This window comes from Prionailurus bengalensis, chromosome X (assembly GCF_016509475.1).
Source record: "Prionailurus bengalensis isolate Pbe53 chromosome X, Fcat_Pben_1.1_paternal_pri, whole genome shotgun sequence".
NCBI classification, from domain to species: Eukaryota; Metazoa; Chordata; class Mammalia; order Carnivora; family Felidae; genus Prionailurus; species Prionailurus bengalensis.
The window spans coordinates 73,515,253-73,540,050 of record NC_057361.1 but is presented as its reverse complement, the minus strand read 5'-3'; positions in this window follow the sequence as shown (position 1 = coordinate 73,540,050).

Sequence of the window (24,798 nt, the reverse complement as noted above, 5' to 3'; positions counted from 1 at the left end):
TTCTCTCTTTTGTTTAGCTTGATTAATTTTTTTGCATTCCTACCAACAGTTCATGAGAGTTCCTTTTTGTCCACATGCTATTTCTTGTATTTTTAATTGTAGAATTCTCATTGTAGTTTTAATTTGAATTTCCCTAATGATCAGTGATATTCATTTGTCTGTGGGCCATCTATATGCCTTCTTTGGAAAAATGACTTTTCAGGTTCTCTGACCATTTTTTAATCAGATCCTTTTTTTTTGATGTTGAGTTGTATAATTTCTTTATATATTTTTGGATACTAACTTCTTATTAGATAGTTGCAAATATCTTCTCATCGAATTCAGTAAATTTTTTATATCAGATAATTCATCTTTCAGAGTGCAAATTTCTGTTTTGTTCTTTTTATGGTTTCTTTTTTTCAATTATGAGATTTCTTATGTCTTATTTACATTTCACATTTTCACTTTAACTCAACTCAGCATTGATAAAATAGCTACTGTAATGTACTTGTCCACTATTGCAAATTATGGACCTGTGTTAGTCTTGATAGACTATTTTTACTATTGAGACTGGGTAACAATTTCCTGATTCTCTGTATGCTAAGTAATTTGGATTGTTCTTGGGCATTAAGAATGTTAACCTTTGGTGACCGTGCATCTGTTACATTCTCCCAAAAGTACTGATATTTTTATTTGAGCAGATTAACTTGCTTAGACTCAAACTGAAAAGTTTGTCTTTTGGGTGTCATCTCAAACTTAACCCAGTGTTTTTATTTTTCACTTAACTATTTTTAACTTCCCTTGAAAATTTATATTTTAGTGTCTGATCAGAGATTTTAGCAGAATTATACATTCAGTTTGGTAATCCTTCTCCTTGGCCCTCTATACTCTAGAATCCTCTCTCAATATCCCATGGCAGTGCTTGCTACAAATTCAGTCCCCTTGTTCTTAGGCCCAAAAGATTTCAGGCCTTCCCTTGGAGTTTTTCCTCCCCTGTGTGCTTGCCCTTAAGGTGATGGCCATAAAAATGGGAATCTCATCATATGCCACTTTGGGAGCACATGGTGGCTTAGTTGGCTATGTGTCTGACTCTTGACTTTGGCTCAGGTCATGATCTCATATTTCATGAGATTGAACCTTGCATAGGGCTCCATGCTGACAGAGTGGTGCCTACTTGGGTTCACTATCTCCCTCCCTGTCTCTCCCCTGCTCGTGTGCTCTCTCTCTCAAAATAAACAAGTAAACTTTGAAAAATATGTGAATCTTAAATTCTTTGCGACAGGAGCAATAAGGATACTACTGAGAAATAACAGAATTCACAAAATTCACTTTTAAGCAAAAGAGGATATTTTATTTAAAAAGAGTATTATCACAATTTAATAATTAGATAGCTTTCATATAATTATATGTAACATTACTTGAGCATTTACTATGTACTTGATATTTTGATAAATACATTACATACATTGGATTTACTTATTTTTCATAGCTGAACTCTCTTGGTTTTGCAGACAGGAATAAATGTCTTAGATAAATTGAGTCAGTTGCTTATATTCATTCATCTAGTGAATACCAGATCTACAATCCCAACTGTAGTTTTTCTTTACTTAAAATCAAATGCTTATACATACTATACAAAAGTATCCTCCTATGTTCTACATAGTTTTAATAGATACACGGGAAAATACTGGAAATTTATATGGAAGTTTTTCCTATATGAATGATGTGATAATAAGTGATTTTTTCTTCTTTACAATATTTTATATATTTTACATAGTGAGTATATGTGGCTTTTACAGCTGAAAATAGATTTGTTTTTGTAATAGAGAACCTGGTCAAGAAAGTTATAGCCATCTATTGTATTTTAAGTTTTTGCTTTTTGGTAAGATTTATCCTAAAGTGAGATGTCAATTTAAATTTTATTTACATGTTTTTTCTATTTTACCTGAGATATTTTAGCAGATTTAAAAATTTCAGATTAATAACTCAGTTCAAAATTTAAACCTTGAGACTAACAATTTGTGGTAGATTGCTTAAATTAGAGGTCAAGTTCTCTGAGAGGAAATAATTGCTTAGGAAGCTTACTCCTCAATAGAACTGTAATGGGATATTAGCTCTGTCTCAGCTTTGCTAATTTTTTATCTGTGGCTAAAAAAATACACATCTCTTGGTTATATTATTTTATATGTATATACACACAACCTTAAGAAGGTTGTACTAGTCATGGACAGAGCAGGCTTTAATGTTACCAATAAACCTATCTGTTGAAATTTTCTTTAAAATATAGTGTTGTCTTAATAGTCAATATTTGTGTTATACATTATGTTATAAATTTAGTATGTTATTAAATCCCTGGAATTGTATACAGTTTTTCCATGAAAACACTCTTTTGTCATTCTAAAACTTGATTTAGTAAAAAAAAATATATTAGCTTATTTCATCATATAGTAAATGTTATTATTGAAATGTTCTCAATAATTACCACAATTCATTTCTCATGTTTATGCGCTTACTTTATTTGTATATTTGTAGTTATTTATGATTTAACCTTTAAGTGTTTTGTTTATTTTGTGCATCACACTTGGAGTTCTCAGTTTGATTCTGGGATATAAAAACCAGTGGCTATTTGTTGGAGAGTATATAAAACTTATTGAAGTTATACTCCACCACCAAATATCAGGGTCTCTTTTTGTTCATATCTAGAAAACATAATTTTGCACACATACATGCGCACACACATATACATACCTGCGCATATGTGTGGGTGCCTATATCTTACCCTCAAGTCTACAGGCACTCTTCTGTGTCTGTGTTTTTCTCCTGTGTGTGTGTGTGTGTGTGAGCATACATATTGGTGACAGGAAAATAACATTCTTCCCTGTGAAGGTATCTACTATCTGTAAAATTGTAAACCTTCATTTAATTTTGACATTCTTATATCTTGAAATAGGAGTTAGGGAGTATGTATGATGAACACAGGGAATGCAGATCTTAATTAATAGACTATAGTGGGAATCCAAAAGGAGAACAAAAACTTAGTCAATGTAAATAATTGAGCCCTAGTGAATTATCTATGATAGAAATATCAAGGCAAATGTTTATTTCTAGTCCATACCCAGTCTTGCTGTGAGACTCAATAAATACAAGCCAATCATTTTATGTGTATTACATTAATGCAGATTACTCAAAAACTGGCCATCTGGTTCATAAAATATGCATTCTGATCACCAGGGAATTGGAATGGAAATTTGATAGTACAAATCACCTTAAAAGTTGATTTAAAAAAGACTAATATTGAATAAATTGTTTCACTGTTGTTTATGAAAAATATTATGTGAAAATAATTGAAAATTAGAAACATTTTTCTCTTCATTATCTAGAATAATTAGAAACATTTTGTCTTTCTATAGAAAGCTCTCCAATTTCCAATACCTGATTAAATATACCACTACATGATAAAACAGAATAAAATAATTGATAAATCATAGTAATGTTAATAAAAAAAGCCAGGGGAGCCTTGCTTGGTGGCTCAGTTGGTTAACCATCCAACTCTTTATTTCAGCGTAAGTCATGGTCTCATGGTTTGTGAGTTCAAATCCCACATCAGACTCTGTGCTGACAGTGCAGAGCTGCTTGGGATTCTTTCTTTCTCCCGCTCTCTCTCTCTCTGCTCCTCCCCTGCTCATTCTCTCTCTCTCAAAATAAATAAGTAAATTTAAAAAATATATAAAAGAATAGCAAAAAAGCCATTAACTTTAGCATTTTTATTTGTAGAGATTCAGCATAATAGGAAATGTTTCCATGTCCATAATACATATACCAAATACGTATGCCTCATATAAACCTTTGTTTACATTATATATATAATATATATCATATGATATACAATAAATATGAATATTAAACCCATTGTGCTGTTCAATTAAGTACCTTATTTTTAATACGTGACCTTTAATAGCATACTAACATATGCCAGCTTATTTTATTTTTCTCAGTTGGTGCCTTAATGCCCCTGGTGCCTATTTTTCTTTTCTTTTTTTTAAATTTTTTAATGTTTATTTATTTTTGAGGAGAGAGAGAGAGACAAAGCATGAGCAGGGGAGGGGCAGAGGGAGAGACACACACAGAACTCGAAGTGGGCTCCAAGTTCCATGCTGGCAGCACAGAGACCAACACAGGGCTTGAACTCACAAACTGTGAGATCATGACCTGACCCAAAGTCAGATGCTTAACAAACTGAGCCACCCAGGTGCACCAGAAATAGCTTCTTAACACAGTCAGCTGTTCTTATCTAGTTAGCTAATTGACAGTGTTTAATAAATTCTTTAATTACAGCTGGCAAAATATTGTTACAAGGAAAAAAATAGGTAGAAAAGCTTTTTAAAAAGTTATCTCTTTTAAAGGATGTAAATGCCTTTAAGGTAGAAAATCTGATAATTTTGACACTCTATTATCACATTATTATTATAATAGTTGAATAAGGTATAGAGATGTGAAAAATAATGAAAATATTCAATGACTAAAATAATATTTGCTTTAAAAATCACAATGTTTTAAATATTCCCCTCAGTGGTTTTGATTGTCCATTGAAACACTGGGAAATTAACATGTATTGTATATCTTATAAGCAATAACTAAACAATAACTACAAAAATTTGTAGACATTATATTTGTTCATATAACTATCAATAAAATATTTTTAAAACTTTTTCTCAAGTGGAATTTACCTTAAATATTTTCAAAAGAGCTTTTAGATCTTTTTATTGAAAGTATTCAGTGATGAAGAAAATACTTGTTATATTCGCAGCATATCAAATCTATGCTTCACTTACTGACATTAACTTTCCTTTGTCTCTACAATTGAATGGGAAATGTAGAAATTAAACATATTTTTCTTTGAAATTAATAGTTTATGACACTGAAAACATTCTATATTTTTCTCACTGTGTTTATATGGCTCCCCTCAAATAATGTTGTTTGTAAGTATAATTCTGTGTGTTTATATAGCTCCCCTCAAATAATGTTGTTTGTAAGTATAATTCTGCAATAAAGAAAACAGGATTGATGATGAAAGGAAATGAACTTCCAGAACTTGCCATAAAACTAATCTAATATTTAACCATAAAAAGCATAACTAAATGAAATTTCTCAGTTACAGGTAGAAAAAGAAAGTGTAGATTACATTCATAAAAATAAAAATAAGAATAAAAGTTTATTGTTGTGGTGTAACTAATGAATATTAAATTTATATTCAGAATCCTTTGCAAGGGCTATTTCTTTGATTGTCAAATTTCCATTTTGTTTCTATATCATCAAAAATTTTGAGGGTGGGTCACATGAATTCTGGGATATCTTAACATTAATAATTCTTCATAGTAATGTTTTAAATTTATTTTTCTATGCTAAATTTCATTGTTTCTGTACTATATTTTAAAAGGGTAACTATTTTCTACTAAAAATTAATGAAGTCCATATTACATTACATAGTACATAGACATTACATAGTACATATACATTATGAAAAAATCAAATATAATGTATTATAAAGTATATTAATAGTCTTTTTAAGTTCAACAATTTAATGACATATTTCAAAAAATGCTAAAGACATTTAATTTTTAACTAATCAGAAGAAATATATATACAACAAAACAGTTTACAAAAAAAAGTATAAGAAATAGAAAAAGAAATTAAGGAAATAGATGTTTTTTAAAAAACGTTTATTTACTTTGAGAGAGAGAGAGAGAGAGAGAGAGAGTGAGAGCATGCAGCATGAGTATGATTAGGAGTGTGGCAGAGAGAGAGAGGAAGAGAGAGGATCCCAAGCAGTCTCTGTGCTGTAAGCACTGAGCTCAACGTGGGGCTCAGTCTCACAAACTGATCTATGAGGTCATGACCTAAGCCAAAAGAGTCTGATGCTTAACCAACTAAGCCACCCAGGAGTCCCAGAAATGTTTTTTTTTTCTTTAATGTTTATTTATTTTTGAGAGAGAGAGAGAGAGCACACAAGCAGGGGAGGGGCAGAGAGAGAGAGAGAGAGAGAAAGAGAGAGGACTCTGTGCTGACAGCAGAGAGCCTGATGTGGGGTTCGAACTCAGAAACTGTGAGATCATCACTGAACCTAAGTTGAACACTTAACTGAATGAGCCTTTCAGGAGCCCGAAATTGCTTTTTAAAATATGCATCATTTTATTTTGTTTGCTTCACTCAGGGAAAGGATGTATAACTGAAAGTAGGTGGAAAATTATGTTTTGTACTTGAATTACCAGAATTCTTATGAGAAGAGGATTTCATTTTTGTGTAAAGTAGATTTTTACTTGACTCCTTTATTTTTACTTGACTTACGAAAATACTATACTCTCTAGCTTTTTTCCTCAAAGGTTTATGTAAAAGTACCAAGAGAGCCTACCCAGAAAAATAAATTTCTAATATTTTCCTAAAATTGGAGAATGTGTTTTCAAAGCTACAGATCATGTTAGCAGTTTCTTTTTTTTTTTTTTGTAATTTTCATTTATATAGCTTAGAACATTGGTCATAACTATCAGGTTTGTTATTCAGTGTAGCTCTTAACACCATACGTTAGTAGGTTTTTTGTTTCCAGCTTTGGTAGTAGAACATCTGCATAAGCTCACATGAGGATACTTATATATCAGGTCCATGAGCACTACCAACATCTGCTGAATAAAAATCTCTTAATGGTACAAATAAGTAACATGCAATTTTTAATGAGTTTCCTTGGTAAATATAATGTATAGTAAGCATTGAGAACCAGATAAATATTGTTAGATATCTCAGTCTATGGAGAAAAAAATATATGGGTTCTACATTTACCATGTGGGGTACTTCTTTTTTTCTTTTTACCATGCCCATAGTTTCTAACGATTTACTGAAAACTAATATATATATATATATATATATATATATATATATATGTTTATCAAACAGTGGTCCATAGACATTTTGAACAGAATAATGTCAGGTGCTGTGTTTGGTTGAAGTCTAATTCCTCAAAGAACTTAAAATCTAATAGATGGATTCAGACTAACATAAACTTACCTATAAAAGATAATAGAGGTACAGGGAGAAGAGGCTGGAGTGTCAGCATTTTTCTCCCCATCATCAACAAGGTGGGGCTTCAGGGAATTGATAGTGGGCCCACAGTGGAGATGAGACCCTACCTATTCACAATCATGTCCTTCTTCACCTGGTAACTATGTATATACTCTAACTAGATTGATGCTGACAAACCAGACAGCCCCTCCTCCAGACCAGTGCTTCCACTGGTTCCTAGTCACCCAGCAGTTTTGCATTTTCTGATTTAATTATTGAACTATATATATATATATATATATATATTATTCCATTTCTCCTTATTTCTCCCCTCCTCTAGTCTGGTTATTCTGGGTGTTGGATTGTTTAAGCAGACGTATTTAACCTATGCTTTTTATACCTGTTCAATATCTCCTTCCTTATTTTCCTCTCTCTCTTTCTGGATTAAGACTTATAGTTTCTGTGCCTAGTCAATTTTATTTGATTTTATTTTTCCCCACCCCTGTCATTTCTCTCTTTGTATGGGATAAGGCCTTTTCCATAAACACTACCCCCACCCCATTGTTTTTTGTTGTTGCTGGTGTTTTTGTTTTTGTTTTGTTGGGGTGTTTTTCTTTTTGTTTTTTGCTTGTTTGTTTGTTTTCTTTTCCAGGGCTAGTTCAACAAACAAACCACAGCACATCTAGTGGAGGATCCAAAACATCATTACAAGTAGGGAGATAAAGCAGCCAGAGTCACAACAACAGAGAAAAATAACACATTCTTAAAAACACCTCCTGAAGCACCAGGCCCTGGAGAGTGCATGACCCCTCTTTAATATACTAGTGCTCGCAGGTGCAGGACACATAACAAGCTTTTAAAACACATAAGGTATAGAAAAATAGCCAAACTTATGAAACCAAATAAAACTCTTCAAAAGGAATTCCAGGAAAAGTGACAGCTAAAGAATTGATCATAACAGATATAAAGAATATAACTTATCAAGAATTTAGAATAGTCATAATATTAATCATTGGGTTTGAAAAAGCATAGAAGACAGCAGAGAATCTAATGCTGCAGAGATCAAGGAACTAAAAAATAGTCATGATGAATTTAAAGATGTTGTAATGAGGTGCAAAATAAACTAGACACAGTGACATTGGGGATTGAAGAAGCATAGGAGAGAATAACTGAAATAAAAGATAAAATTATGGAAAAAGGGGAAGCTGAGTAAAAGAGAGATAAAAGAATTCTAGACCATGTAGGGAGAATTAGACAACTAAATGATTCATTAAAACGTAATAATGTCCATATAATAGGAGTTCCAGAAGAAGAAGAAGAGAGAGAAAGGGGTGGAAGGTGTACTTGAACAAATCATAGCTGAGAATTTCCCCAATCTGGGGAAGAAAATAGACATTGAAATCCAGGATGCACAGAGAATTCCCTTCAGACATAACTTGAGTAGATCTTCTGCACAGCATATCATATCGAAACTGGTAAAATACAAAGATAAAGAGAGAATTCTGAAAGCAGCTAGGAACAAACAGGACTTAATCTATAAGGATAGACACATAAGGGTAGTAGCAGACGTATCTACTGAAACTTGACATGACAGAAGGGAGTGGCAGAAAATAATCAATGTGCTGAATAGGAAAAATATAAGGCCAAGAATATTTTATCCGGCAAGCCTGCCATTCACAATAGGAAAGATAAAGGTTTTCCCAGAAAAACAAAAACTGAAGGAGTTAATCACCACTAAACCAGCCCTACAAGAGATCTTAAGAGGGACTCTGTGAGTGGAATGTTGCAAAGACCACAAAGGACCAGAGATGTCACTACAAGCATGAAACCCACAGATAACACAATAACACTAAATCTTTATCTTTTAATAATAATACTGAATGAAAATGGCATAAATGCTCCAATCAAAAGATATACAGTATAAGAATGGATAAAAAAAAAGACCCATCTATTATCTATATATATAAGAGACCCATTTTAGACCTGAGGACACCTTCAGATTGAAAGAGGATGGAGAACAATATATCATGCTACTGGAAGAAAAAAGAAAGCTGGAGTAGACACATGAGTATCAGAAAACTAGATTTTAAAATAAAGGTTGTAACAAGAGATGAATAAGGGCATTATATCATAATTACAGGGTCTTTACATCAAGAAGAGCTAACAATTATAAATGTTTATGCACCCAATTGGCAGAACCAAAATATATACAACAATCACAAACATAAGCAATCTTATTAATAAGAATGTGGTAATTGCAGGAGACTTTAATACTCCATTTACAACAATGGACAGATAATATAAACAAAAAATCAATAAAGAAACAATGGCCCATTAAATGATACACTGGACCAGATAGACTTGACAGATATATTCAGAATTTTCCATCCAAAAGCAGCAGAATACACATTCTTCTCGAGTTCACATTGAACATTCTCCAAGATTGACCACATACTGGGTCACAAAACAGCCATCAATAAATATATAAGAATTGAAATCATACCATGCACATTTGTAGATCATAATGTTATGAAACTTGAAATCAACCACATGAAAAATTTGGAAAATCTCCAAAGGCATAGAAGTTACAGAACATCCTACTAAAGAATGAATGGGCCAACCAGGCAATTAGAAAAGAAATTTTTTAAAAAATGGAAAGAATGAAAATGAAAACATGACATTCCAAAACCTTTAGGATTCAGCAAAGGCAGTCCTAAGAGGAAAACACATTGGAATCCAGGCCTATCTCATGAAACAAGAAAAATCCCAAATACAAAATCTAACAGTACACCTAAAGGAAATAGAAGTAGAACAGCAAAGAAATCCCAAGGCCAGCAGAAGAGAAACAATAAAGATCAGAGCAGAAATAAACAATATAAAAAAAAAACAGCAGAGCAGATCAATGAAACCAGGAGTTTTTTTTTTCTGAAAAATAAACAAAATTAATAAAACCCTACCCACATTTCTCAAAAAAAAAAAAAAAGAACCAAGTAAATAAAATCATGACTGGAAATGGACTTATAACAACCAATCCCTCAGAAATACAATTATCAGAGAATACAATGAAAATTATATGCCAACAAACTGGACAACCTGGAAGAAATGGAAAAATTCCTAGACACCCACACACTACAAAAACTCAAGCAGGAAGAAAAATAGAATTTGAACAGACTCATAACCAGCAAGGAAATTGAATCAGTTATCGCAAGAAATAAGAGTCCTTGGCCAAATGGCTTCCCAGGGGAATTCTACCAGACATTTAAAGCAGAGTTCATTCCTATCCTTCTCAAACTGTTCCAAAAATAGAAACAGAAGGAAAAATTCTGGACTCATTCTATGAAGCCAGCATTACATTGATTCCAAAACTAGACAGAGACCCCACAAAAAAAGGAGAATTAGAGGCCAATATCCCCAATGAACATGGATGCAAAAATTCTCAACTTGATGCTAGCAAAATCAAATTCAACCATATATAAAAATAAATATTCACCATTGTGGGAACAAGAACACCACAATGATCACGGGTGCATATTTGTTCAGGCTCCAAGATCTCTGAGAAAACTCGAGATCCTAAGGTTAAAAATAACCTGAAAGGACTTGAGTGAATTGCCCTTGGAAAATGTGGTCTATTCATTAGTAAGCAGACTGGGATGTTTTGCTTAAAGGAAGCCAGCTGTATATAGCACAGTGTATTCACTCCCTTCTTTGTCTTTGCTTCTAGCATAAAGATTCTTATCAGAATATACGTATCTGCAAGACTACTTCGTAAACAAGATACCTTTGATAACTGAATCAGATGTACATTGTTGGCATGCTTTGCTAAGCTTTTGTTAATCATTGCTAATCTGTTTTTTTTGTGTGTGTGAAAACGTGTATAAGAAAATGTACAATAAACCCCAGTACCTCAGGCTGTTGGCTTGGGGTCCCCTGTGCCTCACTACACTGTCATCTCTTTTTCTCAGCTCCTTCGGTGCCCCAGGTCCACATCCCATTGAGGTCGACACAACATGAACAAGTGGGATTCATTCCTGGGCTGCAGGACTGGTTCAATATTTGAAAATCAATCAATGTGATACATCACATTAATAAAAGAAAGGATGAGAACCATATGTTGCTGTCAATAGATGCGGAGAAGGCATTTGCAAAACACAGCATCCTTTCTTAATAAAAACTGTCAAGAAAGTTGGGATAGAAGGAACATACTTAAGCATCATAAAAACCATATATGAAAAGCCCACAGCTAATATCACCCTCAATGGGGAAAAACTGAGAGCTTTCCCCTGAGATCAGGAACACAACAGGGATGTCTACTCTTACCACTGTTGTTTAACATACTGTTGGAAGTCCTAGCGTCAGCAATCAGACAACAAAATAAAATAAATTGAATCCAAATTGGCAAAGAAGAACTCAAACATTCACTTTTGGCAGATGACATGATACTCTACATGGAAAACCCGGCAGACTCCACCAAAAGGCTGCTAGAACACATGTATGAATTCAACAAGGTCTCAGGGTACAAAATCAATATAAAAAAACTCTATTGCATTTCTATACACAAATAATGAAGAAAAGAAAGAGAAATCAAGCAACTGATCCCATTTACAATTGCACCAAGAACCATAAAATACCTAGGAATAAACCTAACCAAATATGTAAAAGATCTGTATCCTGAAAAGTATAGAAAACTTATGAAGAAAATTGAAGAAGACACAAAGAAATGGAAAAACATTCAGTGCTCATGGATTGGAATAATAAATATTGTGAAAATGTCATACTACACAAAACTATCTACACATTCAATGCAATCCAAATCAAAATTGCTCCAGCATTCTTCTCAAAGATAGAATAAACAATCCTAAAATTTGTATGGAACCACAAACAACCCTGAATAACCAAAGTAATCTTGAGGAAGAAAACCAAAGTGAGAGGTATCAATCCCAGACTTCAGCCTGTACTACAAAGCTATAATCATCAAGACAGTATGGTATTGTCACAAAAACACACACACATACATAGACCAATGGAATAGAAAAGAGAACCCATAATTGGACCCACAAATGTATGGCCAATTAATCTTTGACAAAGCAGGAAAGAGTATCCAATGGAAAAAAGACAGTCTCTTCAACAAATGGTGCTCAGAAAACTGGACAGCAACCTGCAGAAGGATGAAACTAGACCACTTTCTTACACCATTCACAAAATTAAACCCAAAATGGATGAAAGACCTAAATGTGAGACAGGAACACTTCAAAACCCTAGAGGAGAAATCAGGAAAAAGCCTCTTTGACCTCAGCACCAGCAATTTTTTTACTTGACACATCGCCAAAGGCAAGGGAGTTAAAAGCAAAAATGAACTATTGGAGCCTCATAAAGATAAAAAGCTTCTGCACTGCAAGGAAACAATCAACAAAACTAAAACACAACCGATTGAATGGGAAAATATATTTGTTAATGACATATCAGATAAAGGTTTGGTATCCAAAATCTATAAAGAACTTATCAAACTCAACACCTGAAAAACAAATATTCTGGTGAAGAAATTGGAGAAGACATGAATAGACATTTTTTCCAAAGAAGACATCCATATGGCCAACAGCCACATGAAAAGATGCTCACTGTCACTCATCATCAGGGAAATACAAATAAAAACCAAACTGAGATACCACCTCACACCAGTCATAGTGGCCAAAATTAGCAACTCAGGAAACAACAGATGCTGGTGAGGATGTGGAGAAATGGGAACCCTCTTACACTGTTGGTGGGAATGCAAACTGGTGCAGCCACTCTGGAAAACAATGTAGAAGTTCCTCAAAAGATTAAAAATAGAACTACCCTAGGATTCAGCAATAGCACTACTCGGAATTTATCCAAAGGATACAGGAGTGCTAATTCATAGGGGCACATGTATCCCAATGTTTATATAGCAGCACTTTCAACAATACCCAAATTATGGAAAAAGACTAAATGTCCGTCAACTGGTGAATGGATGAAGAAGATGTGGTTTATATATACATTGGAATACTACTTGGCAATGAGAAAGAATAAAATCATGCCATTGCAGAAACATGGATAGAACTAGAAAATATTATTCTAAGTGAAATAACTCAGTCATAGAAAGAGAGATATAATATGCATTCACTCATATCTGGAACTTTAGAAACTTAACAGAATACCATGGGGGAAGGGAAGGTGGCAAAAATAGTTACAGAGAAGCAGGGAGGAAAACCATAAGAGATTCCTATTTTGTAATATAATTTATTGTCTTTTTAAAAAATTTACATCCAAATGAGTTACCATATAGTGAAACAATGATTTCAGGAGTATTGTCAAATTGGCTCCCATGCAATACTCAGTCCTCATCCCTACAAGTGCCCTCCTCAATGCCCATCACCCACTTTCAACTCTTCCCCACCCCCCATCTACCCTCAGTTTGTTTTCTGTATTTAAGGGTCTCATATGGTTTGTCTCCCTCCCTCTCTGTTTATAACTTTCCCCCCTTCCCCTCCCCCATGTTCTTCTGTTACGTTTCTCAAGATACACATATGAGTGAAAACATATGGTATCTGTCTTCCTCTGAATGACTTATTTCACTTAGCATAATATCCTGCTGCTCCATCCACGTTGCTGCAAATGGCCAGATTCCATTCTTTTTCATTGCCAAGTAGTAGTCCATTGCATATATAAACCACATCTTCTTTATCCATTCATCAGTTGACGGACATTCGGCTCTTTCCATAATTTGGCTATTGTTGAAAGTGCTGCTATAAACATTGGGATACATGTGCTCATATGAATCAGCACTCCTGTATCCTTTGGATAAATTCTGAGTAGTGCTATTGCTACATCCTATGGTAGCTCTATTTTTAATTTTTTGAGGAACTTCTACATTGTTTTCCAGAGCAGCTACACCAGTTTGCATTCCCACCAATGGTGCAACAGGGTTCCCATTTCTCCACATCCTCCCCAGCATCTATAATCTCCTTATTTGTTAATATTAGCCATTCTGACTGGCATGAGGTGATATCTCAGTGTGGTTTTGATTTTATTTCCCTTATGATGAGTGACGTTGAGCATCTTTTCATGTGGCTGTTGACCATATGGATGTATTCTTAGGAAATGTGTCTATTCATGTTTTCTGCCCGTTTCTTCACTGGATTATTTTTTGGGGGGGGGGGAGTTTGGTGAGTTCTTTATAGATTTGGATTGGATACTGGCCCTTGATTTGATATATCATTTGAAAATGTCTTTTCCCATTCCATTTGTTGCCTTTTAGTTTTGTTGATTGCTTCCTTGCAGTGCAGAAGCTTTTTATCTTTATGAGGTTCCAATAGTTCATTTTTGCTTTTAACTCCCTTGCCTTTGGCGATGTGTCAAGTAAAAAAATTGCTGGTGCTGAGGTCAAAGAGGCTTTTTCCTGATTTCTCCTCTAGGGTTTTGAAGTGTTCCTGTCTCACATTTAGGTCTTTCATCCATTTTGGGTTTAATTTTGTGAATGGTGTAAGAAAGTGGTCTAGTTTCATCCTTCTGCAGGTTGCTGTCCAGTTTTCTGAGCACCATTTGTTGAAGAGACTGTCTTTTTTCCATTGGATACTCTTTCCTGCTTTGTCAAAGATTAATTGGCCATACATTTGTGGGTCCAATTATGGGTTCTCTTTTCTATTCCATTGGTCTATGTATGTGTGTGTGTTTTTGTGACAATACCATACTGTCTTGATGATTATAGCTTTGTAGTACAGGCTGAAGTCTGGGATTGATACCTCTCACTTTGGTTTTCTTCCTCAAGATTACTTTGGTTATTCAGGGTTGTTTGTGGTTCCATACAAATTTTAGGATTGTTTATTCTATCTTTGAGAAGAATGCTGGAGCAATTTTGATTTGGATTGCATTGAATGTGTAGATAGTTTTGTGTAGTATGACATTTTCACAATATTTATTTTTTCCATCTATGAGCACTGAATGTTTTTCCATTTCTTTGTGTCTTCTTCAATTTTCTTCATAAGCTTTCAATAGTTTTCATCTTTGGTTCATTTATTCCTAGGTATTTTATGGTTCTTGGTGCAATTGTAAATGGGATCAGTTGCTTGATTTCTCTTTCTGTAGCTTCATTATTGGTGTATCAAAATGCAACTGATTTTTGTACACTGATTTTGTACCCTGTGACCTTATTGAATTCATACATCTGCAGACTTTAGGTGGAGTCTGTTGGGTTTTCCATGTAGAGTATCATGTTGTCTGTGAAAAGAGAACGTTTGACTTCTTTGCAAATTTGGGTGACTTTTATTTTATTTTGTTGTCTGATTGCTGACGCTAGGACTTCCAACAGTATGTTAAACAACAGTGGTAAGAGTAGACATCCCTGTTGTGTTCCTGATCTCAGGGGGAAAGCTCTCAGAATTTCCCTACTGAGGATGATATTAGCTATGGGCTTTTCATATATGGCTTTGATGATTTTTAATTATGTTGTGTTTATCCTGAGATTCTTGAGGGTTTTTATTAAGAAGGCATGCTATATTTTGTCAAATAGTTTTTCTGCATTTTTGACAGGATCATATGATTTTGTATCCTTTCTTTCATTAAGATGATGTATCACATTGATTGATTTGCAAATAATGAAACAGCCCTGCAGCCCAGTAATGAATCCCACTTGATCATGGTGAATAATTATTTTTATATGAATTTGATTTCAATTTGCTCGTATCTTATTGAGAATTTGTGCATCCATATTCATCAGGGATATTGGCCTGCAGTTATATTATTTGTTGGGTCTTTGTCTGGTTTGGGTAGCAAAGTAATGCTAGCTTCATAGAATGAGTCTGGACGTTTTCTTTCCATTTCCATTTTATGGAACAGCTTGAGAAAGATAGGTATTAACTCTGCTTTTAATGGCTGGTATAATTCCCCTGGGAAGCCATCTGGCCCAGGACTCTTATTTGTTGGGAGATTTTTGATTACTGATTCAATTTCTTCACTAGTTATGGGTCTGTTCAAATTTTCTGATTTTCCCATTTTAGTTTTGGTAGTGTGTGATTGTTTAGGAATTTGTCCATTTTGTCCATTTCTTCCAGGTTGTCCATTTTGTTGGAATATAATTTTTCATAGTATTTCCTGAAAATTGCTTGTATTTCTGAGGGATTGGATGCAATAAATCAATTTTCATTCATGATTTTACCTATTGGGTCCTCTGTCTTTTCTTATTGAGAACCTGGCTAGAGTTTTATCAATTTTGTTTATTTTTTTTTCAAAAAAACAACTCTTAGTTTCATTGATGTGTTCCAATATTTTTTTGATTGCATATCATTTATTTCTGCTGTGATCTTTATTATTTCTCTTCTTTTGCTGGGTTTGAGGTGTCTTTGCTGTTCTGCTTCTAGTCCTTCAAGTGTGCTGTTAGGTTTTGTATTTGGGATTTTTCTTGTTTCTTGAGATAGGCCTGGATTGCAATGTATTTTCCTCTCAGGACTCTATTTGCTATGTCCCAAAGGTTTTGGATTGTTGTGTTTTTTTTTTCATTTGTTTCCATATATTTTTTTAATTTGTTCTCCTATTGCCTGGCTGACCCATTCATTCTGTAGTATGATGTTCTTTAACCTCCATGCTTTAGGAGGTTTTCCAGGCTTTTCCTGTGGTTGATTTCAAGTTTCAAAGCATTGTGATCTGAAAGTGTTCATGGTATGATTTTAATTCTTTTACATTTATTGAGGGCTCTTCTGTGACCCAGTATGTGATCTATCTTGGAGAATGTTCCATGTTAACTTGAGAAGAAATTATATTTTGCTGCTTTAGGACGTAGGGTTCTAAATATATCTGTCAAGTCCATCCAGTCCAGTGTATCATTCAGGACCATTGTTTCTTTAATGATTTTCTCTCTAGATGATCTGTCCATTTGTGTAACTGGAGTATTCCAGTCCCCTGAAATTACCACATTCTTTCCAATAAGATTGGTTATGTTTGTGATTAATTGTTTTATATATTTGGGTGCTGTAGAATTTGGTGCATAGACATTTATAATTGTTAGCTCTTCCTGATGGATAGACCTTGTAATTATTGTATAATGCCCTTCTTCATCTCTTATTACACCCTTTAATTTAAAGTCTAGTTTGTCTGGTGTAAGTATGGCTACTCCAGATTTCTTTTGACTTCCAATAGTATGATACCTAGCTCTCCATCCCCTCACATTCAATCTGAAGGTGTCCTCAGGTCTAAAATGGGTCTGTTGTAGACAGATAATAGATGGGTCTTGTTTTTTCTTAATCCATTTGGTACCTTATGTCTTTTGATTGGAGCATTTAGTCCAATTACATTCAGTGTTATTGAAAGATATGGGTTTAGAGTCATTGTGTTATCTGTAGGTTTCATTTTTGTAGTGATGTCTCTGATACTTTTTGGTCCTTGTAACATTTCTTTCACAGAGTCTGCCTTAAGATTTCTGTTAGGACTGCTTTAGGGGTGATGAACTCCTTCAGTTTTTGTTTGTTTGGGAAAACCTTTACTCTCCTTCTATTCTGAATGACAGGCTTGCTGGCTAAAGGATTCGTAGCTGCATATTTTTTCTGTTCATCACATTGAAGATTTCCTGCCATTCCTCTCTGGCATAGCAAGTTTCAGTAGATGCATCTGCTACCACCCTTGTGTATGTACCTTTGTATGTTAAGTCTTGATTATCCCCAGCTGCTTTCAGAGTTCTTTCTTTATCCTTGTGTTTTCCCAGTTTCACTATGATATGTCTTGCAGAAGATTGATTCAAGTTACATCTGAAAGGAGTTAATCTGTGTCTTTTGGATTTCAATGTCTCTTTCCTTCCCCACATTGGGAAGTTCTCAGCTATGATTTATTCGAGGACACCTTCAGTCCCTTTCTTTGTCTCTTCTTCTTCTGGAATTCTTGTGACATGGGTATTGTTCCATTTGATTGAATCACTTAGTTCTCTAATTCCCCCTCATGATCCTGGATTTTTTTTATCTCTCTTTTTCTCAGCTTCCTCTTTTTCCATAGTTTCATCTTTTAGTTCACCTATTCTCCCCTCTGCCTCTTCAATCCATGCTGTCACTGCATCTAGTTTATTTTGCACCTCATTTACAACATTTTAAAATTCATCATGACTATTTTTTACTTCCTTAATTTCTGCAGCATTAGATTCTCTGCTGTCTTCTATGCTTTTTCAAGCCCAGTGATGAATCTTATGACTATTATTCTAAATTCTTTTTCACTTATGTTGCTTATATCTGTTTTGATCAATTATTTAGCTGTCACTTCTTCCTGGATTTTTTTGAGGAGAATTCTTCTGTTTCATTTTTTTTTGGCTCATTTTCTGTCCCTTATGAGTTTTAAATCTTGTTATGTGCTCTGCTTCTGCGAGCACTGCTACCTTAAAGTGAAGTCATACACTGTCCAGGTTCTGGCCCTTCAGGAGGTGTTTTTTGGAGAGTGTTATATGTTCTCTGTTTTGTGACTTTGGTTTCTTTTTATTTCCCTACTCGTTGTGATGTTTTGGACCCTCCAACAGTTGTGCTTTGATTTGCTCCTTGAAGCTGCCTTATGGCCCATCAGGTTGTCCTGATATCTCCCTGGTAGCCTCAGTTTGTTTTCTTCCCTGACTCTTGGGGTTCAAAGTCCTTTGGATTCAACCCTTCTATGTTTGAGAGACATGGGAAGTACTGATACCCCTACTTCTCAGCCATGTTGGCCCCTCCTCAAGGCCTGAAGAGACTCTTTAATACAGAGAACAAACAGAGGGATGATGGGTACGTGGGAGAATGGAGAAAATGGGTGATGGGAATTGAGAATGACACTTGTTGGGATGAGCACAGGGTGTTGTATGGAAGCGATGAACCATAGGAATCTACCCGAAAACCAAGAGCACACTGTACACAGTGTATGTTAGCCAATTTGACAATAAATTATATTAAAAAAAGAGTCTTTTGTGGTTTGTTTATCTCTCTTCTCTCCCTCCTTCTCACATGTCCATCTGTTTTGTCTTAATTACACATATGAGTGAAATCATATTGTATTCCTCCATTTACATCATTGAAAAGGACAGTATTTTATTCATTATAATATATATATCACATCTTCTTTATCCATTATTCAGTCTATGGACATTTGGGCTCACTCCATATTTTGCTATTATTGGTAATGCTGCTATAAGCATTAGGGTGCATGGACCTTTTGAAATTTTAATTTATTATTTTTTTAAATTCACCCACAAGTTAGTTAGCCTATAGTGCAACAATGATTTCAGGGGTAGATACTTTAATGCCCCATACCCATTTAGCACATCCCCTCTCCCACAACCCCTCCATTAACCCTCTGCTTGATCTCCATATTTAAGAGTCTCTTATGTTTTGTCCACTCCCTTTTTTATATTATTTTTGCTTCCATTCCCTTGTGTTCTTCTGTTTTGTGACTTAAGTTCCTCGTATGAGTGAAGTCATATGCTATTTGTCTTTCTATCACTGACTAATTTCACTTAGCATAATACCCTCTAGTTCCATCCATGTAGTTGCAAATGGCAAGATTTCATTCTTTCTGATTGCCGAGTAATACTCCATTGTATACATATACCACATGTTCTTTATCCATTCATCCATCGATGGGCATTTGGGCTCTTTGCATACTTTGGCTATTGTTGATAGTGCTGCTATAAACATGCGGGTGCATGTGCCCTTTCAAAATAGCACACCTGTATCCCTTGGATAAATACTTACTAGTGCAATTGCTGGGTCATAGGGTAATTCTATTTTTAATTTTTTGAGGAATCTCCATACTGTTTTCATGAGTGGCACCAGCCGTGAAAAAGAGATCCTCTTTCTCTGCATCCTCACAAAAATCTGTTGTTGCCTGACTTGTAATGTTAGCCATTCTGACAGACGTGTTCTTTGAATCTATATTTTTATATCCTTTGGGAAAATACCTAATAGTGCAATAGCTAGATCATAATGTAGTTCTATTTTCAGTTTCTTGACAGAGCTCAATATTGTTTTTCCAGAATGGCTTCACCTGTTTGTATTCCCACCAACACTGCAAAAGGTTTCCCTTTCTCAACATCCTTGTTTACAACTGTTTTTTCTTGTGTTGTTAATTTTAGACATTCTGACCGGGGTGAGGTTGTATTCCATCATGGTTTTAATTTGTATTTCTCTTGTGAGTGATGTTGACAATATATTCATATTTCTATTAGTCATGTGGGTGTCATATTTGGAAAAGCATCTATTCTTATCTTCTGCCCATTTCTTATTTTGTTTGTGTATTTTTGGGTGTTGGATTTGTTATTTATAGATTTTGCATACCTAATAAGATATGTTGCTTGCAAATATCTTCTCTAATTTTGAGTATGATATTAGCTGTAGGTTTTTGTATATAGCCTTATGAGGTTGAGATATGTTCCATCTATCCCTACTTTGTTGAGGGTTTTTATTAATAATGGATGTTGTATGTTGTCAAGTGCTTATTCAGTATCTATTTACAGGGTCATATGGTTATTATCCTTTCTTTTATTAATGTGGTGTATCGCAATGATTGATTTGCAAATACTGAACAATCCCTGTATTCCAAGAATAAATGCCACCTGAGAATGGTGAATACTTCTTTTAATGTGATGCTGAGCTTTATTTGCTAATAGTTTTTTTAGAATTTTTGCATCCATGTTCACCAGGGATATTTGCCTGTAATTATCCTTTTGTTGTTATGTCTTTGTCTGGTTTTGGAAACAAGATAATGCTTATTTTGGGGAATGAGCTTGGAAGTTTTCCTTATATTTCTAATTTTTTGGAACAGTTTGAGAATAATAATATTAAGTTTTCTTTAAATGTCTGGTAGAATTCCCCTTGGAAGTCTTCTGGCCCTAGACTCTAATTTGTTGGGAGGTTTTTGTTTACTGATTCAATTTCCTTGCTGTTTATGAATCTGTTCAAATTTTCTATTTCTTCCTCTTTCACTTTTGGTAGTTTATGAGTTTCTAAGAATTTGTCCATTTCTACCAGATTGCGCAGTTTTTTGGCATAAAATTTTTCTTGGTATTCTCTTATAATTGTTTTATTTCTCTGGTGTTTGTTGTTATCTCTTCTCTTTCATTAGGACTTTATGTATTTGGTTCCTTAACCGTTTCTTTTTATATGTCTGGCTAGATGTTTATTAATTTTGTTAATTCTTTCAAATAATCAGATCTTGGTTTCTTTAACCTGTTCTATTTTTTTGCTTCTATATCATTTATTTCTGTTTTAATCTTTATTGTTTCCCTTTTTTCTGCTGGCACTACGTTTTACTTGCTATTCATTTTCTAACTCCTTTATGTGTAAGTTTAGGCTGTGTGTTTGAGACACTTTGTTTCTTGATATAGGCCTGATGTGCAATATACTTCCCTCTTAGGACTGCCTTTGCTGAGTACCAGAGATTTTGGGCTGTAAAGAATTCATTTTCGGGGCGCCTGGGTGGCGCAGTCGGTTAGGCGTCCGACTTCAGCCAGGTCACGATCTCGCGGTCCGTGAGTTCGAGCCCTGCGTCAGGCTCTGGGCTGATGGCTCAGAGCCTGGAGCCTGTTTCCAATTCTGTGTCTCCCTCTCTCTCTGCCCCTCCCCCGTTCATGCTCTGTCTCTCTCTGTCCCAAAAATAAATAAACGTTGAAAAAAAAATTAAAAAAAAAAAGAATTCATTTTCATTTGCTTCCATTTATTTTTTATTTAATCTTTTATTTCCTAGTTAACTCATTCATCTTTAGTAGGATACTCTTTAACCTCCATGTATTTGAGGGTTTCCAATTTTTATCTTGTGGTTTTCTTAAAGATTTATACCATGATATAAATGTATGCATGGTATGAATTAAATTTTTGTACTTGTTTAGGACTGATTTGTAACCCAGTATGTGATGTATTTTGTAGAATGTTCCATGTGCACTTGAAAGCAATGTGTATTATGCTGCTTTAAGGTAAAATGTTCTGAAAATATCTGTTAACTCATCTGTTTCAGTGTGCCGTTCAAAACCATTGTTTCCTTGTTGATATTCTGCTTAGATAATCTGTCCATTGTTGTAAGTGGGTTGTTAAAGACCCATACTATTATTGTATTGTTATTAGTGAGTTTCTTTACTTTTTTGATTAATTGATTTGTATATTTGGGTGTCACCAAGTTCGGGGCATAACTATTTACATATGTTAGATCTTATCGATTGATAGACCCTTTATTTGTGATAAAATACCCTTCTTCATCTATGTTGCAGTCTTATTTTATTTATTTAATGTTTATTTATGTAGTTTTCAGAGAGAGGGAGAGACAGAGCATGAACAGGGGAGGGTAGAGAGAGGGAGACACAGAATCCAAAGCAGGCTCCAGGCTCTGAGCTGTCAGCACGGAGCCCAACCTGGAACCCCAACTCACAGGCTGTGAGATCATGACCTGAGCCTAAGTCAGTCACTTAACCAACTGAGCCACCCAGGTGCCCCAATTACAGTCTTATTTTAAAATCTAGTTAGTTAGATAGAAGTATGGCTACTCTGGCTTTCTTTTGATGTCCATTAGCATGATAGATTGCTCCCCATTCCGACTTTCAATCTGCATGTGTCTTTGGGTCTAAAATGAGTCTCTTGTTGGTAGGCTATAGATTGACCTTTTTTTTAATCTATTCTGATAACCTGTGTCTTTTAATTAGAAAGTTTAGTCCATTTACATTCAGAGTGATTATTGATACATATGAATTTAGTGCATTGTGTTACATGTATTGTTAGTGTTTGTGGTGATCCTCTCTAGTACTTTCTAGTCTGTTTTTTCCTCCACTCAAAGAGTCTCCCTTCAAATTTCTTATAAGATTGGTTTCGTGGTCACTAACCACCCCTCCTTTTTTTTTTTTGTCTGGGAAAGTTTTTATATCTCTCTCTATTTTGAATGGCAGCCTGGCTGGATAGAGTATTCTTGGCCTTGCAATTTCCCCATTCAGCACATTGAATATATCCTGCCACTCTTTGGTAGCTTGCTAAGTTTCTGTGGACATATCTGCTGCCAACCTGACCTATCATCCCTTGTAGGTTGAGGACTGTTTTCCCTTGCTGCTTTCAGGATTCTTTTCTGGTCTGTGTATTTTGTCTATTTGACTATAGTATGTCTTGGTGGTTTCTGGCTTTTGTTGAATTTAACAGAAGTTCTCTGTGCTTCTTGGACTTCACTTTCTGTGTTCTTCCCCAGATTAGGGAAATTTCTGGCTATAATTTGTTAACATAATCCTTCCACCCCCTTTTATCTCTCTTCCTCTTTTGGGACTTCTATAAGAATGTTATTCTGTTTTAATAAATTGCTTATTTCCCTAAGTCTCCCTGTTGATCTCTGACATTTACTTCCCTCTTCTTTTCAGCGGCATTATTTTCCATAATTTTATCTCCTATATTGCTAATTTGCTCATTTACCTCATCCATATTTGTTTTTATGGCCTCAGTTTGGTTTTGCATCTTGGTTACAACATTTTTAATTTCAACCTGACTAGATTTTTGTTCGTTTATCTCTGCAGAAATGGATTCTCTGGAGTCATCTATGCTTTTTTCAACCACAGCTAGTATCTTCATAATCATTGTTTTAAATTCTGGTTCAGACATCTTATATCTACATTGATTACATCCCTGGGTGACTTTCTTCCTGTTTTTTTCTTTTGAGGTGTATTCCTCTGTCTTGTCATTTAGGAGGAACAAACAACAACAACAACAACAACAACAGCAACAACAACAACTGTGGGGAATAAGTTTAGGAATTTTCTGAGCTTGCACCAAAGGGCTAACAAGGCATAAAGAATTAGAAAACTATAGGATATACACACCCAAGTTTGGGTAAATAAGATTAGGTAAATGGGGCAAAGACCCCCAGTATAGGGCAAAGACATAGGAATAAGAAACCTCTGGATGAAAACATTCAATATTAAGTAAATAAGATTAGGTAAATGAAACAAAGACCCCCAGTATAGGACAAAGGTATAAGACAATAGCAGAAAGCTGCTTTCAAAGGGAGGAAGAACCAAATTAGGTAAACAGGTAAATAGGGCTATAGACCACAGCAGGGCAAAGTTGCCCAGAGTGGAGCTAATTAGCAAAAGAAAGGTGCCTTATTGACCCTGAGATAGCATGCTCTGTCTTTCTTGTCACCTAGACCAGTTCAGGTAAACAGAAGTGGCACCTCATGTTTGCTGCAAACAACCTTCCACCCACCACCAGAATCTTATTTTGTATTGACACAAACCCCTAACACTGCATATCACTAAAACTACCTTTTCCCCAAGCCCATGAGTTAATGTTCACAGTTTGTCTCTTTGTGCACGTCTGTCCTGCCTGTAAGCTTTCTGATCCTAATAAAAACAGAGGAAGGATCCTTAGTCGGGGCTCTTGTCTCCTGGATATTAGCCTCTTTCACATTTTCAATCCTATGTCTTGCGCTCTTGCTGGGCAAGAGAAAACTTCAGACCCAGAGTCTATGACAAACAACAACAACAATAATAAAATGATATAAAAATTTTTAAAAATTATGAAATCAAATAAAGGAAGGGAGATCCTAGGTGTATTCTGGTCTGCTTGTTAAAACAAGTTTGATTTAAAAAAGATAAAAGTAGAGAGAAAAAACAAATAATCAAATCAAATCAAATTATTTTGTTCTTTCTCTTTCCAAGAAACAAAATAAAAGCAAAACAACCACAACAGAAACAAATGCAGAAGAAAGAAAAATAAGAAGATGAACAAACGAACTAACAAAACAACCCAAATGAACTTAGATCCTGTTTCCTCTAGAGCTGAAATTTCCATCAGT